Consider the following 18,908-nt stretch of genomic DNA (forward strand, 5'->3'; position numbering starts at 1 on the left):
CGCCTTAGTCTCCGCCCATAGCCCCGCCCCCACCCATGGCCCCGCCCTAGTCTCCGCCCATGGCCCCGCCCCTCCCATAGGAATGAATGGTGGTAGCCCCACCCATGGCCACACCCCCCACCCATGGCCCCACCCCACCCTTCACCTAAGCCCCGCCCCTCCCATAGGAATGAATGGTGGTAGCCCCGCCCATGGCCACACCCCCCGCCCATGGCCCCACCCCTCAAGCCCCACCCCCGCCCCTGTCCCCACCCCTCAAGCCACGCCCCCACCCATGACCCCGCCCCTCAAGCCCCGCCCCCGGAAATGCACTTTTGATGACATCACCGGAAATGGGGGCGTGTTTAACCCCGAAAATACGCTTTCTGATGACATCACCGGAAATGGGAGTGCCTGCCCCCTACCGGAAATGCGCTTTTCTGATGACATAGGCGGAAATTGGGTAAATGACGCGGCGGAAATGCGCTTTTCTGAACACGTAGGCGGAAGTAGGGAAACAGACTCGGTCAAAACACCCACCCAGAAAAGAAGCGTCTTTATTTTAACAGTTTTTAGTTAAAAGACAGGGTTTAAGAGCTCACAGATAGAGCAGAGCACAAAACAAAAGGCATTCACAAAATCTTTCCTGCTTTTTAAAACAGAGTAGGGGCAGAAACAAACGAGAAAAAAAAAAAAAAAAGTTGCATTTGCTTTTAACACCCTTTTCAGTAGGAATTCTGAGCTAATGGTTAATGGGTCAGCTCCCCTATTGTCATGGTAACAGCTGATAAGACCCTTGCAACACCCCTCCCCCTGATAAAACCAAGGGGAGAGATGCGGAAGTGTGTTTAAACATGTCTGAACTTGTCCCGGCCCCTACTGTTGTCTTAACAATCTGAAAAAAAAAAAACACAAGGCAAAAGTCTTTATTGAAGCAAATTTATTATGATCCACACGCGGCAGGAAGCTATGGAGGCATTAACCCTCTACTTCAAGCGGCTAAAAAGAGTGATATAACAGCCCGGAGAAAAGATGTGGTGGATTGGGTCACCGGTCAAAACGCATACAATTTACACAGACCGGGTAGTATCCATTTAAAAAGAAATAAAACAACAGACAGTGGCAAAGTTGTAGGGTCATGAAATAGTTAACTGTTGTTTAAAATATTGCTCTGGCCTACATAGCTAAAAACAGTGTATAATCTATTGACTGCATCTGCCTAAAATGTATGTCCCTACCTTACCACATTGTAAGCTGAATAGATAAGAGTTTGAGCCATGATGTACCCTGCCCTTCTGTACATGTAGCCTTTAGACCTGTAAGATTTAGATAAGCAGAGAAATGAGCTAGTTTCCTATAGGACTATAAGTTGTATCCCTGAGCCTATCATAAGTGCTGGCTTAGGACCAATAATAATTGTAGAAAGTTATAGAAGTAACAAATGAAAATTGTAGTTTTTGCATATATTAGTTTGCGAAAAGGGCATAAAAGTCCGTGTATTTCCTGTTTCTGACACTCTAGTAGGCAGGCTATTAACTGCACTAGAGTCCCGGCATGCTGTGAATAAAACTTGTACTTTCTTCACGCCTCTGACATTGTGTGTCCAAGTGACCTTTCATTTGGCGCCCGAACAGGGACTTGAAGGTCTCTTGACCACTGGTTACTCGATTGGTCACTTGTTTCTGGTCCTACGGCTGATATGTCTGCTTAGCCGGCTGCCTTCCTTTTGGGGGGTTGGCAGACCTCAGGACGTTGGACCGCTTCAACTGACTTATCTAGTCTCAGTTTAAAGTACAAGAATCTGTATCTGTATCTGTACCTGGAGTGGCCACTATCTGGTAAGTGGGGATTGATCATCCCTATCCTGTCTCTCGTCTCCTGCCTAGTAAGCCACGTGATCTGTCGCTGAAAAGTTGTGGGAAAGGGATTCTAGGAACTGTTATTTTCTGGTTGAGTAACTGAACTGAAATCTGTTGTGTTTTGTGTGTTTGAGAGTGTCTGAGACGTCCTTGAGGACGAAGCGAGTGTGGACCTGTTAGTACTGCGTTTCCCTAGCCCGGAGACGGGCGGGGCCAGGAATACAGGGAAGTGTTTTTGTCCTCCATTGCACAATGGGGGGATGTCTGTCTACCTGTGGGGATCCCTTGATATGTTAGCTAATTTAAAAAAGGAATTTGTCTTTGATTATACTTAACAAATCAACCCTTATTTGTCTGTGCCAGTTAGAATGGCCGATATTTGGTGTGGGCTGGCCCCCTCTGGCTCCCTGGAAGAGGACATAACTCGTCAGGTTTTTATGCATTCGTTTGCTGTCAGTTCCTCTTCCAGTCAGCCAATTTTTGCATTCCAATGGGAAAACCCTTCCACTGGACAAACCTCCTAAGTAACCTGGACCCGTCTACCCCAGGGCTTTAAAATTAGCCCCTCTCTATTCAGCACTGCCCTTGCTTCAGACCTTGCCAAATTCTTCCCTTCATCTGATTCCCAAGTCCTGCAATATCCCGGGTTCTTTATGACTTCTGTCTGTTCAAATGTTTCAGTGAAGTTTAAACTGTCAGTTGTTCACAGCATGAGAGGAGAGTACTTTTCCTTTTGTGCTGATAAGGGCCATGAAGTGTGTAGCACTTCCAATGTGGTTTCTCCTGAAACAGATAAGTGGTTTTGCATTTGAAGTTTTTGGCTATGTTATAAAATGTATATGCATATTCAGAAATGCATATAAACGAAAAATATGATTTCTGGAAATTATATTCCATGCTAAAAAGAAGTTCTTTGTCCAAATTTAGTAGTTATTTGTCTAAATTTAAAAAAATTCTGAAAAGGACTACATCTGTAATTTGATCTCTTTGATCTTTAAGCAACTCTCTCTCCTTTGTGAAATTCTGTAGGAAGGGGGAGTAAGTCTCTACTGAGACCCATGTTGATTGTAAAAAAAAAAATAAAAATGAACAATGTTTAAACTTGTGAGTACAGTAAAACTTTGGTTTGGGACATAATTTGTTCCAAAAGTATGCTTGTATTCCAGGGCACTAGTGTACAAAAATATACATACTTGTATTGCAAGCCCTTGCTCGTTTGGAACAGTTACTGCATTCCTGCAGCGTCATATAGAGAGGAACCATTGGCTCAGTTGTGAAAATGTGATGCTTCTATACTGTATGTACGTGTATTGCAAGACGTTGCTGGTATAGCAAGTTAAAATTTAATCATTGCTTGTCTTATAGAACACTTGCAAACCAAGTTATTTGCAATCCAAAGTTTTACTGTATATTCCAATCTTTGTTTTGTATTTCTGTATATAAAAAATGTAAGTTTAGGTATAACAATGTAATTTTTAGGAATGCTTTTGTATTGAAGTAAATATTTTTGCCAGTCAGCTGATAGTGAAGGGACTGCTGCTTTAGAGAGCGCTTGTGTCAGACTACCCTGCTTAGTGGGTGGATCCAGAACTGCATTTAGCTTAATTTTATAAGTCAGCTCTTTGGGGTAGGAACCTGATATAGAATAGGGATTGAGAACAATTCTTATGTGTTAGTACACATCTTAAGTTCAATTATTTTGTACCTTCTCTAATCTTTTGTAAACCACATAGCTCTTCACGGTATTGCGGTATATAAACTGTTATTATTATTATTTATCTGAGTCTTTCAGATAGTGGGTCTGCCTTTTAAATTTTCCTGTGGCCATATTTACATTGATTTCAAGTATGCCTTCCTCGTGTCACCTACCTTGGCTTTCAAATCTCCAAGGGTACCAGGTCCCTTCCTACACCGAGGTCTAGGCTGTCTGTAGTCTCCCTGTCCCTGATAACTGCAAGGCTCTGAGCACCTTTCTCAGTATTGCAGGATACTGTCCCATCTGGATCCCTGATTTCTCTACTATTGCTCGTCCTCTGTATGATTCCACCAAAGGCGCTGACTCAGCCCCTTTTGTCTGGACCCAGCTTCAGGAGCGGTCTTTTCGCTGCCTCCAATAACTTCTGACTCAGGCCCCTGCCTTCTGGCCCTTCTGCCCAAGAAGCTGAGCTTTATGCCCTCACTTTTGCCCTGCGCCACTCTGCCTCTCAGTCTTGCAATATATATATACTGACTCCAAATATGCTTTCCTTAACTTGCATTCCCATAGGGCCATCTGGAAATATCGAGGTTTCATTATAGCCTCCGGCCGCCTGATCCATTATGCTCCCCTCATTCTTGACCTTCTTGAGGCCGTACAACTACCCTCACGTGTTTCTGTTATGCACTGCCATGCTTACAGACGCGTGATGGACCTTGTCTCTCGTGGCAATGCCCTTGCCGACCGCACAGCCCGAGCTGCCAGTCTCTGCCCCCTCTTTCGGCTCCTCTGTATACAATCATTCCTTTTCTGGATTCCCTTACACCCCAGTACGCTTCTCAGGAACAGACTTGGGCATGCATTATTTTGGGCCAGTCTGTCCTGAAAGGGGGGTGGATACAAAATGCGCCAATTCAAGTGCCAATCCAGACCCACACACTGATACTTCAAACGTAAGCACAGCGGGTACCCTCATATTCATTCCTCAACACCTGGCCCTCACGATTGTCAAAAGATGCCATGATCTGGCACACTCTGGAGATGAAAATTGACTCTCAAGAGACATTTCTTTATCAATCACCTTGATCAGCTAGTCCGGAATATGGTCCGACAGTGTGTTGTCGGTTCTAGAATAACATTCCCAATCAGATGACTGCCACCTCTTGGATACCAACCTATTGGAACATATCCGATGCAGGTTCTGTCTGTAGATTTTACCCACATGCCCATTTCCCGTTCCCTCAGTCACTTCCTAGTCTTCACAGACACCCTGACTAGATGGGTCAAAGCCTTCCTTACTTGCACTGAACGCGCCAGAGACGTAACCAAACACCTCCTGAATAATTCCGTGCTTTGGTCTCCCTGTTTTTATAGGCAGTGACAATGGCCCTGCTTTCATTGCCGATGTTGTCCAACAAATTGCTCAGGCCCTCCAAATTGAATAGAAATTATATGCTGCTTACTATCCTGAGAGCTCTGGTCAGGTCGAAAGAATGAACAGAACTCTTAAGACCCTTCTCACAAAATGAATTGAAGAAACTAATCTGTCCTGACCTGTCCTGCTGCCTTCTGTTCTTTTTCAGATTAGATGCATCCCATCTAAGCCCCATTTGAGCTCATGTCTGGCCAGCCACCACCCATTGTGAACCCAGATCCTGGTTCCTTTGCTACTCTGGGATCAGATATCCTCCAGAGTCAGGTCCAGTCTTTAGCTAAAGCCCTTTAAGAGCTCCACAAATGGGTCCTGGAAAGGGCCCCACTACCGATAGCTACACAAGTCCATGGGTAATTCCCTGGAAATACAGTATGGCTAAAACTTGGAAGTCAGACCCCCTGAAACTTAGGTGGATAGGTCCTTTTACTGTCCTAATTTCTTCTCTTACAGTTGTCAAGGTGTCCGGACATGAAACTTGGTTCCACTACAACACGGATCTTCAGCTGAAGCTTTCTAAGACCTCAAAAGTTCTGAATATTTACCACTGTACTTAGCAGGTGTTCTGAATATAATTCTTTATAAGTGTTTGAGTTTAATTGACTGCCTGTGGTTCACACTGCCTTTAGCAAGTGTCTTGAGTATAACTGTTTGAAGTTTTCTAAGTTGTGCCTGAAAGAAAAATGAGCTTCCTATGTTAGTATATATAGATATGATATTTGTGTTGCCCTCACTTATGCTTCTTTCTTCTGTATTTCTTTCCTATTGTACTTAACAAGTGCAGCCCCTTTGCCTGATGTTTGTTTGCATGAAGGAGTTAAGTACAGAAAGTGTCAAACATTTGAGGGTATTTTCTGTTTCCAACCTACTGGTGATGAAGTTTAAAAGTGGGCGGAAATCTGCATTGATGATGTTGAGGGTCCACTTATCAACTAGACTCTTATTGTAGACCCCACTCGCCCGGTGTCTTTGTATTGTGATACATGTGTGCTATTTGATGTTTCTCAAGGTCATGGTACTACCCCTAATTCAGTTTTGTGTGGCTCCCTAGATTGACAGCGTTATTATACCAAATGTGCTAAGTATATAGGTCTGTATAACCTGATGCCTTTAAGAACTGCCCCTATGAGGAAACCTTCACTAATGGTGGAGCCTGTCCTTTATGAGAAAGAATACCCCGTCTGCCTCCCTTACTATAGGTCCTAGCTCCGGCCCCTTGTGTACTACAGGCTACTGTAATCCCATGGTTTTCACTATCACTGACCCATATAACTGGAATGCCAATGTCCAAGTCCAGAAGGCCAGAGACTGCATGGCATTGTATATTGATGGTAAAAGGTGAGACTCAGGTACTGATGTATATGTCCGAATTGTATCCCGCTCATGTGCTCCTGTCCATCACTCTTTGGTGTTTCCCCAGTTTTATGAAATTATGAAAGTAGATACTAATATCCTGTAATCACTAGAAATCTGTTTATATAGTTTGCTGAAACTATAGGTCAGACTCTTAATGTTAGCAATTATTTTGTATGAGGAGGGACTGGTATGGGAGAACAGTGGCTATGGGAGGCAATGCAGCTGGACATGTTAAACCTGACTTCACAGACCCTCACTTTTACGTCAGGTCCACGACCTTCACGATGGGCCTTGTGAACCTCCATTGTTGCTTCCCACTGTCTTCAGCGCCCTTCAGACACTGCTTAATGGAACTTCCTATGAATGATGGTCAGCTCCTGATAGTTGATACTGGCTCTGTGATCTGTCTGCCTACTCTTGATTGCCTGCTAACTAGACTGGTACATGTGTGCTTTGCATGATCCGTCCCAGCTTCTTCCTGTTACCGCTGGCCGATGGTGAACGCCTGGGAGCCCCTGTATTCAACACCAGAGGTCGCCAAAAGCAGTCTACTTCCACCAATTCCCTTAAAATAGGTGAATGGGGTGATGACTGGCCTGCAGAACGGATCATTGCTGCTTATGAACCTGCCACATGGGCCGAAGATGGCACCTGGGGCTATCGGACCCCAATCTATATGCTGAACTGCATTATTTGTCTACAAGCTATATTCAAACTGATAACTAATGAGACCACCTGAGCTTCGAATGCTAAAATGCACACTGCTATCTATCAGAACTGCCTAGCTCTAGACAGAAGGTAATGTCTGTGGTAAATTCAACCTCTCCAACTGCTGCCTTGAACTTGAGTAAAATGATCGAGGACGTTGTGGATCGTATCACCAAACTGGCTCATGTTCCTGACCAGACCTGGCGTGATCTTACTGCAGACTGGATCTCTGGTACCTTCAGCTCCTGGTTGCCCTCTGGTTCAGCACTGAATATCATCTTGCTGGTTGCCGCCCTGTCTTCTCTGCTCCTTTGCTGCCTGCCCTGTGTGGTCCCCATAGCCATAAAGCTGCTCCACTGAACTATGGACTCTGCTGTCAAACGTTCCACTGCTGCATTGGCCCTCTCCCAGTATCGTCCCTTACCCACTGGGGACCCCGACTTTCCTGACCCCTAACTTTATTTTGTCAGGCTTGGCTCCTTAGGTACGCCAGCCTGAAAGGGGGGAATGTAGGGTCATGAAATAGTTAACTGTTGTTTAAAATATTGCTCTGGCCTACATAGCTAAAAACAGTGTATAATCTATTGACTGCATCTGCCTAAAATGTATGTCCCTACCTTACCACATTGTAAGCTGAATAGATAAGAGTTTGAGCCATGATGTACCCTGCCCTTCTGTACATGTAGCCTTTAGACCTGTAAGATTTAGATAAGCAGAGAAATGAGCTAGTTTCCTATAGGACTATAAGTTGTATCCCTGAGCCTATCATAAGTGCTGGCTTAGGACCAATAATAATTGTAGAAAGTTATAGAAGTAACAAATGAAAATTGTAGTTTTTGCATATATTAGTTTGCGAAAAGGGCATAAAAGTCCGTGTATTTCCTGTTTCTGACACTCTAGTAGGCAGGCTATTAACTGCACTAGAGTCCCGGCATGCTGTGAATAAAACTTGTACTTTCTTCACGCCTCTGACATTGTGTGTCCAAGTGACCTTTCAAAGTGACTTAGTCAACATGTCAGCCTTTGCCCCCCTTATAACAACGGTTACAAATACATCTTAACGGTAATAGATAACCTGTCAAAATATGCACGGGTCGTTTCTTTAAAAACAAAAACCGGTCGTGAAGTTACCGAAGCCTTTGAAACAATATTTAATTTAGGGCGTACATCTGAAAAACTTCAAGCAGACAAGGGTAAAGATTTTTGTGACCCATAATGATGTTAAAGCAGCTGTAGTGGAAAGATTTAACAGGACTTTAAAATCCATAATACCTTTACTTACCAAGACGTCCTACAGGCTATGGTGTACATCCGTATGGGCACGCGTTTCCGGTTGCCGCGCGGCGGCACACGTACGGCACAAAGGAAACATAAGTTTAACCCCCACCCTGACAGGTAACACCCCCGGAAATACGCTTTCTGGTGACATCACAGGAAAAGGGAGTGCCTGCCCCCGACAGGAAATGCGCTTTTCTGATGACATAGGCGGAAATTGGGTAAATGAAGCGACGGATATGCGCTTTTCTGAACACGTAGGCGGAAACAGACTTAGTCAAAAAACCCCCCCCCCCACCCCAGAAAAGAAGCGTCTTTATTTTAACAGTTTTTAGTTAAAAGACAGGGTTTAAGAGCTCACAGATAGAGCAGATCACAAAACAAAAGCAGATGTCACCTAACAGAGCTCTGTTAAAAAGGCAAAAGTCTTTATTGAAGCAAATTTATTATGATCCACACGCGGCAGGAAGCTATGGAGGCATTAACCCTCTACTTCAAGCGGCTAAAAAGAGTGATATAACAGTCCGGAGAAAAGATGTGGTGGATTGGGTCACCGGTCAAAACGCATACAATTTACACAGACCGGCTAGAATCCATTTTAAAAGAAATAAAACAATTGTGTCAGAAGTTGACAGACAGTGGCAAAGTGACTTAGTCGACATGTCAGCCTTTGCCCCTTATAACAACGGTTACAAATACATCTTAACGGTAATAGATATCCTGTCAAAATATGCATGGGTCGTTTCTTTAAAAACAAAAACCGGTCGTGAAGTTACCGAAGCCTTTGAAACAATATTTAATTTAGGGCGTACACCTGAAAAACTTCAAACAGACAAGGGTAAAGAATTTTTAAATAAGTCTCTGAAGAATTTATTAAAACAAAAAGGTGTTAGCCATTTTGTGACCCATAATGATGTTAAAGCAGCTGTGGTGGAAAGATTTAACAGGACTTTAAAATCCAAAATGTGGAGATATTTTACAGCCCATAATACCTTTACTTACCAAGACGTCCTACAGGCTATAGTGCACAGCTATAATTATAGTTTTCACAGAACGATACAGGCGAGGCCTGTAGATGTGACACCCTCAAACTCTTTGCAGATTTGGAAAACAGTCTACGGCAGTAACATCAAATGCGATCCCACCGAGGATCTCTTAATGAAAGGAGACCATGTAAGGCTATCAAAACTTAAAGGAAGATTTCAGAAAGGTTACGAACAAACATGGACGGATGAAATATTTATAATAAAAGATGTTTTAAACAGGGGTCAGAGAACAATATACAAGATACAGGATTACGATAGCGAAGCTATACAAGGTTCTTTTTATCCTGAAGAATTACTAAAAGTCAAACCTCTAGAGGACAGAATATACCATATCGAAAAGGTTCTAAAGGTAAAAGGAGGGGGTAAGAACAAAATTTGTCTCGTGAAATGGAAGGGGTGGCCTGATAAATTTAACAGTTGGGTGAAGGCCTCAGAGATTCAAGACATCTGATTTTGTCTTTTGAAACAGCACAGAGAGAGAAAAAAACAAAATGAATGACGGTGGCTTTTATATCACATTGCCTAGCAATGCTTCGGCAGCTATGTTTCCCCGTAATACCAGCTCTAATTTCACCATACAAATAGCTAGGCCTTTGGACTTACAGGGGCCGTGGGAAGCGGGGCTGGTGGAAATACAATACCCACATACTTGGGAAAATATTAAGGAAGACATAAAGTACGTTGTCACCTCTGCAGAAGGAAATGTACGCCAATTTATAATCAAGAGTGGATATTATGCGACCATGGGGAAGTTATTGGAAACCATGAATCATGATATTAGAAGCGCCTATGAGTCTGAGAAACCGCCGAGAATCATATAACAGAGTATGTATCAGATGGTCCTAAAACATACGGTTACAAACTGACAAGTGGAAAGACCTGTATGAATGTGAAAGGGATAACGTTAAATGTAGAAAACAGCCTGAAAATCAAATTTACTAGTTTAAAAGATCTAGTTTTTGACTACAAACCGGGTGCAGAGGGTTTACCCCAGAAAAAGATAGGGGTGCAACAAACCGGTATTATAAGAAACAAAAAGAGGTGGGCTATAGAGACCGGCGTGATTAAAAAAACACAGCAAGTTGTGTATGACAAAAGAGTGAAGGAGGAGGATGGGTTCAACACACTACCCTACGGATACTAGAACGGTGGATGTCCGCTGGTCGCACCCTTTCTCTTGTATATTAGCAGGACCGTCCAATTCAGGCAAGAGCTTCTTTGTTAAAAAACTGTTAGAACACGCTGGCCGTGTATTGTCTGTCATGCCTGACAATATTGTTTGGTGTTATAGTTGTTGGCAGCCTTTGTATAAAGAAATGTTAAATAAATATCCTTTTATTACTTTTACGGACATTTTGCCTGATACTTTTAACGATGACCGAATGTTTCCAACCCATAAAGTAAACTTGGTTATTATAGATGATCTAATGGATTCTGCCTGTAAAAGCGGCGAAATAGAGAATGCCTTTACTAAGTACGTACATCACAGAAACCTGAGCATCATATATATAGTTCAGAATGTTTTCTGCCAGGGTAAAACAAGCCGGACTATAACTTTAAACACTAAATACATGGTTCTCTTTAAGAATCCTAGAGATAAGTTACAGGTAGCCATTCTAGCTAGGCAGATGTACCCTGGAAAATCACAATTCTTTTTAGAAGCCTTCGAGGATGCCACCAGAAAACCGTACGGCTATCTCTGTGTGGACTTAAATACCACAACGCCTGAGGCTTACAGATTGAGAACGGATATTTTCCCGCCAGACTGGACAACGGTATATTGTGTAAAACCACAATCAACCCGTAAAAGGCTGTGAATACATAACCAGACCCCTTCATATACGCTGGGGCGTGTCTCAGGTAACATGTCTAGCCGTGTAAAGAGAAACCTGCCCCTTTTAAAACTTTTAGTCCAAGCCTCGTCGCAGCACAGAAAAGCCATCCTGAATACAGCCTCTGATGATTTGGTGGCTGCTATAGCTGAAATAGCTCTCAACACCCTAAAAGGTAACATCCCGCTTTCACAAAACCAGATAAAGGTTTTAAAAGGGAAGCGTCACGCCATAAAAAGACTGTGTGATAAAAGATTAACCCTTAAGAAAAAAAAGAAGCAATTGGTGAAACAATCGGGCGGATTTATAGGGCCCTTGTTAAGTTTTGCTATACCGTTGATAACGGGTCTTCTGACAAACCGCTGATGCATCACGCTGAAAAAATGTACCTGGTCCCTAGTCAACAACTCGAGCGCTTGAGAAACCCCGTAGACCGGGAAGAAAATATTAGAACCTCAACCATACTTAGGTTAGACGAGGAAATGAAAAACATACTGCAGAGCCCTGGTATGTCCGACCATGAAAAAGTTAAACGTTATTCAGAAGTGTTACAACGTTATCTCGTGTTGAACAGACAAAGGGATATGGAAAAAGAAAAGCTAAATGTGTATCTACAGGGACCGGTTGATACTTCAACAACCCCCGCTCCAGAAAATAGTATACCACCCGACTCTGTGGTTCAAGAAGTGTTAAACAGCATCAATACGCGCTATAGGAAAAATGCCGAAGTCCTGCTTAACAAACTGTCAAAAAACAAAAGTGTTGCATCCTGGGTGGGAGATGGTACATTTGTATACCAAGGAACACCTATCAGTGGTTCTAACCTGCTCGACCTCGTTCGCAGTGTTACGCAGACCCATGCTCTTTCAGGGCAAAGAAAGCCCCTAGGCTGGGGGGAATTCATGCAAACCTTAGCTCAATTAAATATGCCTTCCTCGGTTGTAGGTAACGCAGCCAACAGAGAGGTACTGTTACGTCTCAAGGAGAGCCCAGCTATGAAGGTTCCTGAACTATATACAAAACCTGCCAAGACCAAAGAACTCCTTCCTCATAAAAGACGTAAATTATTACCCAGTTACCGGTGGCTGAGTGTATAAAAACATGTCTTCAATAAAATAATGTTTTTTAAAAATGAAAATAAAAGACTGCAGACATTTTGATTTTAAGGTTTACTTTTTTTTATTTAGAAACAGCATGACATTCATGGTAGGAAACACAACCCTGGGGTGTATGAAATGGGTTTTGAAAAGGTCTACACATGACTTGTTTTTTATTTTTTACAAATTTCAGTACCATTTCATCATTTTGCATTAAATCTTCAGAATACATTTCTAAAATATTTTCAAAAGGTTGCCCTTTACAGCGATGATGTAAAAAAAACACACAGTGATAGCCACAGGCCTCAGACAGCGGGTGCTGTAACTGTCTATTATGATATAATACAGCTTTACAGTGTTTATTGAAAAAGTTCATAATGCTGTTAGGAAAGAATAAACTATCCGGTGGTTGTCCGTAAGAATCAAAAAATTCTCCTGTCCCGTCCCCGGTCACATAGAGGGCCAACCAGTGTTCACCTGGTAGGTTGTGTGGGTGTGTGTTCACGACAATTCCCACAGGCCTCCTTGGTATTTCTAATCCTGTTAACCAGTCACTGGGCAGTACATCTAAAAAAGATTCTGCAACACAGGGGTCCTTCTTTAAAACACGGAAGATCTGCACGGTGTTCATGTTCAAGAATGGTCAAAAAGAACATTCCTTCTATGATTAACTTCTATCACGTTGTCGAAAACCCCATACACAATCATGTTCACAGTGTGTGGTAAAGCTCTGGCAAAACGTATTTCAGCCCGCAGGTTACCGGTTTTGATCAGCGAGTAGTGGTCAGCGCACTCCTGGTCCGGCGATAGGTCAAAGGCTAGCAGCATATAACCTTTGTAAAACTCCTGACGGTCAACCAGGAGGGCGTTGTCTTTCAGGTGTTTACCTGTCGCTTGAATAAGCTGCAAAAATTCTCTCACACAATTTCCATTTTCAAAGTCAGGTTGTAGAGGTTTTCCGGGTACTTGTTCACCATCTACATACAGAGCTGCAAAATTAATATCGTAATGTTTAAAATTGAAAGGGTTTTTAGCGTAATTACCACTGAAAGCGTCGTTATCCACAAAACCCAACACGATGAGCTTTGGTAACTGCCCCAAAAAGAGATTTTCCTGATTAGTCACTCGGGAGCCGGCCGGTATGCTAAACACCTTCAACCCCACACGGTCTATCGCATACTTGGCGTTAGCTTTCAGTAGAGCTTCAGCATGTCCTAAGCGTACTCCAGGGGCCACTTTAACTCTCTTTACAAAGAGGGCAGCGTTTAAGATAAGGAGTTTATAATTTTGGTCAGCATCACCGCTCATTAAACAGAAAGAGTTTTTGTTACGTGACAGTTTTATTTTAAGATCTACGCCGTTGATGAGTAGCTTTTCTTGAAAAAATAGATCGCTGTGTAAATGTCCCAACAGTTCCACCTTGTGGCTAGATGCTGTAAAGTGAGCCCTTTCGGTAAAACCCACATTACGTGCACCTATATCTCTAACATCGTGATGTCCGGCTGTATCCTTATAAAACAGGCCGCTTGTGAACTGTGATTTGAGGGCTCCTTCACCGTAATTGAGGATCAGCTCTATGAGGGCTCTGTAGGGGTAACAGTTATTACTCTGACTAATCAGCTGGTCTCCCAGGGTAACATCCAACTGGCTAAAAATAGATGCAATCGGGTAGTTTACCAGGGCTACTTTGGCGGCTGCGTCAATGTCTGAACCGTCTTCTTTCACAATTTTACAGGTCAGATGCAGGAGAGTGTTGTTTAAATCAATGTAGTCTTCACCGTGCCCCGCTATGTAGAAGTCCAAAGGTGCTGTTTCCGATAAAGCTGATAATGGTGGTATTTCCACATAGATGCTTTTTTCGATACTGGTTTGGGTTGGGGATAGCTCAAACAGATCTAGTTCTGATTTAACGCATTCTTCAGAGCCGTTGTGTACAAAAGCCATGGTTTTTTAGAATATATCACGTTTCGTAGAACGGGTCCTTCTCTTCTTGGATCCGCTGGATAGCTTCTGTGATTTGTTACCTTGAGGTTTCTTTCTTTTAAAAGGTTTTGGAGGTCCTTGCAGAACCTCTTGAGGGTGGGTCCTCTTTCTTTTAACACCCCGTCTAACCACAGCCAGACCCGACCCCGCCTGCTCTGCGGAATGGTTTATTTTATTTAGAACGGTTGTTGCGACATGGCCCATGACATCTTTAGCTATGTTTTTTGCGGCTCCTTTCACATGTGGTTTAATAATTTCAAAACCCCTTCTCAAAAGCGGTATTGCTTTTCTAAAGAGACTACGAAATACGCCACCTACACCGGCACCGTACATGACAGGGGTTCCGTGATATCCTGAAAGTCCATAACCGGCTTGTGCTGTGTAATAATTTTTGTATGCTTTGGGGTCTCCGTAATCTTTAGACACCAACATTTTAAAACACTACAGTCTTCCTGGGTCGCAGGTGAAGCTTAAGGATCACCTTCCCGTAACGAAATGAGACGTTCCTGTTCTGATCCGTCTTTATTTCAATTGTGATGGTATCGATGTGCTGCTTGTTCACAGGTACATAGTGCGGTTTATCGTACGTGAGGGTGATAAACTTATCCACTGGCCCTAGAACTGGAACACAGCGCAACAGTTGTACAAAATGGTCACCTACTAACTGGTGCTCTACAATATCGGTGTACACGTAGAGGGTATTAAAGCCGGCCTCTATATTTGCTGGGAAATGAGAAAGCCTTGTATTAACATTAGCCTTTACCCCCAAAATGGTTGCCAAATCACCCCTTGTAGAAATAACAGACTTATCCTCTGATTTTACATGAATTCTTCGCGTATTGGGGTCATATATGATTCTCGGCGGTTTCTCAGACTCATAGGCGCTTCTAATATCATGATTCATGGTTTCCAATAACTTCCCCATGGTCGCATAATATCCACTCTTGATTATAAATTGGCGTACATTTCCTTCTGCAGAGGTGACAACGTACTTTATGTCTTCCTTAATATTTTCCCAAGTATGTGGGTATTGTATTTCCACCAGCCCCGCTTCCCACGGCCCCTGTAAGTCCAAAGGCCTAGCTATTTGTATGGTGAAATTAGAGCTGGTATTACGGGGAAACATAGCTGCCGAAGCATTGCTAGGCAATGTGATATAAAAGCCACCGTCATTCATTTTGTTTTTTTCTCTCTCTGTGCTGTTTCAAAAGACAAAATCAGATGTCTTGAATCTCTGAGGCCTTCACCCAACTGTTAAATTTATCAGGCCACCCCTTCCATTTCACGAGACAAATTTTGTTCTTACCCCCTCCTTTTACCTTTAGAACCTTTTCGATATGGTATATTCTGTCCTCTAGAGGTTTGACTTTTAGTAATTCTTCAGGATAAAAAGAACCTTGTATAGCTTCGCTATCGTAATCCTGTATCTTGTATATTGTTCTCTGACCCCTGTTTAAAACATCTTTTATTATAAATATTTCATCCGTCCATGTTTGTTCGTAACCTTTCTGAAATCTTCCTTTAAGTTTTGATAGCCTTACATGGTCTCCTTTCATTAAGAGATCCTCGGTGGGATCGCATTTGATGTTACTGCCGTAGACTGTTTTCCAAATCTGCAAAGAGTTTGAGGGTGTCACATCTACAGGCCTCGCCTGTATCGTTCTGTGAAAACTATAATTATAGCTGTGCACTATAGCCTGTAGGACGTCTTGGTAAGTAAAGGTATTATGGGCTGTAAAATATCTCCACATTTTGGATTTTAAAGTCCTGTTAAATCTTTCCACCACAGCTGCTTTAACATCATTATGGGTCACAAAATGGCTAACACCTTTTTGTTTTAATAAATTCTTCAGAGACTTATTTAAAAATTCTTTACCCTTGTCTGTTTGAAGTTTTTCAGGTGTACGCCCTAAATTAAATATTGTTTCAAAGGCTTCGGTAACTTCACGACCGGTTTTTGTTTTTAAAGAAACGACCCATGCATATTTTGACAGGATATCTATTACCGTTAAGATGTATTTGTAACCGTTGTTATAAGGGGCAAAGGCTGACATGTCGACTAAGTCACTTTGCCACTGTCTGTCAACTTCTGACACAATTGTTTTATTTCTTTTAAAATGGATTCTAGCCGGTCTGTGTAAATTGTATGCGTTTTGACCGGTGACCCAATCCACCACATCTTTTCTCCGGACTGTTATATCACTCTTTTTAGCCGCTTGAAGTAGAGGGTTAATGCCTCCATAGCTTCCTGCCGCGTGTGGATCATAATAAATTTGCTTCAATAAAGACTTTTGCCTTTTTAACAGAGCTCTGTTAGGTGACATCTGCTTTTGTTTTGTGATCTGCTCTATCTGTGAGCTCTTAAACCCTGTCTTTTAACTAAAAACTGTTAAAATAAAGACGCTTCTTTTCTGGGGTGGGGGGGGGGGGGGTTTTGACTAAGTCTGTTTCCGCCTACGTGTTCAGAAAAGCGCATATCCGTCGCTTCATTTACCCAATTTCCGCCTATGTCATCAGAAAAGCGCATTTCCTGTCGGGGGCAGGCACTCCCTTTTCCTGTGATGTCACCAGAAAGCGTATTTCCGGGGGTGTTACCTGTCAGGGTGGGGGTTAAACTTATGTTTCCTTTGTGCCGTACGTGTGCCGCCGCGCGGCAACCGGAAACGCGTGCCCATACGGATGTACACCATAGCCTGTAGGACGTCTTGGTAAGTAAAGGTATTATGGATTTTAAAGTCCTGTTAAATCTTTCCACTACAGCTGCTTTAACATCATTATGGGTCACAAAAATCTTTACCCTTGTCTGCTTTAAGTTTTTCAGATGTACGCCCTAAATTAAATATTGTTTCAAAGGCTTCGGTAACTTCACGACCGGTTTTTGTTTTTAAAGAAACGACCCGTGCATATTTTGACAGGTTATCTATTACCGTTAAGATGTATTTGTAACCGTTGTTATAAGGGGGGCAAAGGCTGACATGTTGACTAAGTCACTTTGCCACTGTCTGTTGTTTTATTTCTTTTTAAATGGATACTACCCGGTCTGTGTAAATTGTATGCGTTTTGACCGGTGACCCAATCCACCACATCTTTTCTCCGGGCTGTTATATCACTCTTTTTAGCCGCTTGAAGTAGAGGGTTAATGCCTCCATAGCTTCCTGCCGCGTGTGGATCATAATAAATTTGCTTCAATAAAGACTTTTGCCTTGTGTTTTTTTTTTTTCAGATTGTTAAGACAACAGTAGGGGCCGGGACAAGTTCAGACATGTTTAAACACACTTCCGCATCTCTCCCCTTGGTTTTATCAGGGGGAGGGGTGTTGCAAGGGTCTTATCAGCTGTTACCATGACAATAGGGGAGCTGACCCATTAACCATTAGCTCAGAATTCCTACTGAAAAGGGTGTTAAAAGCAAATGCAACTTTTTTTTTTTTTTCTCGTTTGTTTCTGCCCCTACTCTGTTTTAAAAAGCAGGAAAGATTTTGTGAATGCCTTTTGTTTTGTGCTCTGCTCTATCTGTGAGCTCTTAAACCCTGTCTTTTAACTAAAAACTGTTAAAATAAAGACGCTTCTTTTCTGGGTGGGTGTTTTGACCGAGTCTGTTTCCCTACTTCCGCCTACGTGTTCAGAAAAGCGCATTTCCGCCGCGTCATTTACCCAATTTCCGCCTATGTCATCAGAAAAGCGCATTTCCGGTAGGGGGCAGGCACTCCCATTTCCGGTGATGTCATCAGAAAGCGTATTTTCGGGGTTAAACACGCCCCCATTTCCGGTGATGTCATCAAAAGTGCATTTCCGGGGGCGGGGCTTGAGGGGCGGGGTCATGGGTGGGGGCGTGGCTTGAGGGGTAGGGACAGGGGCGGGGCTTGAGGGGTGGGGCCATGGGCGGGGGGTGTGGCCATGGGCGGGGCTACCACCATTCATTCCTATGGGAGGGGCGGGGCTTAGGTGAAGGGTGGGGTGGGGCCATGGGCGGGGGTGTGGCCATGGGCGGGGCTACCACCATTCATTCCTATGGGAGGGGCGGGGCCATGGGCGGAGACTAGGGTGGGGCCATGGGTGGGGGCGGGGCTATGGGCAGAGACTAAGGCGGGACAATGGGCGGGGCTTAACCCGGAAGTGAACGCTGATTGGTCGATCCTTATCTTATCTCACCTGTCAATCAGTTTGACATGAGGTGTACCCATTATACTACTGCTGTTAATGTGCTAAAATCCATGTTACTATTGCAAATTCTCATTCTTTCCTGTGGAACTTGTAGCAAGAAGGTGAGGAGTAGCCTAGTGATACAGCTGCTGTCCCTACACCCAGAGGTTGTGGGATCAAATCCCAGTGCTGCTCCCTGCGACCCTGAGCAAGTCACTTAACCCCCCTTTTATAAAACCACAAAAGCAGTTTTTAGCGCAGGCTGGCGTACTGCTCCCTTCATTCATAGAGGTCCTAAGTTTGTCGGTAGCAGCACAGAGCATTCAGTGCACCAGTATGCGCTAAAAATCACTTTTGCGGTTTTGTAAAAGGATCTTCTAATCAGAAAATAATGGGTGTACATTGAAGGAACTAAGGCCAATACTGGGCAGGCTTACATGGTCTGTGTCCCATATACGGACATTGAGTTGAGGACCAGCTGGGGAGGGCTTCGATGGCTGGGA

The sequence above is a fragment of the Geotrypetes seraphini genome, chromosome 2, assembly GCF_902459505.1.
Source record: "Geotrypetes seraphini chromosome 2, aGeoSer1.1, whole genome shotgun sequence".
NCBI classification, from domain to species: Eukaryota; Metazoa; Chordata; class Amphibia; order Gymnophiona; family Dermophiidae; genus Geotrypetes; species Geotrypetes seraphini.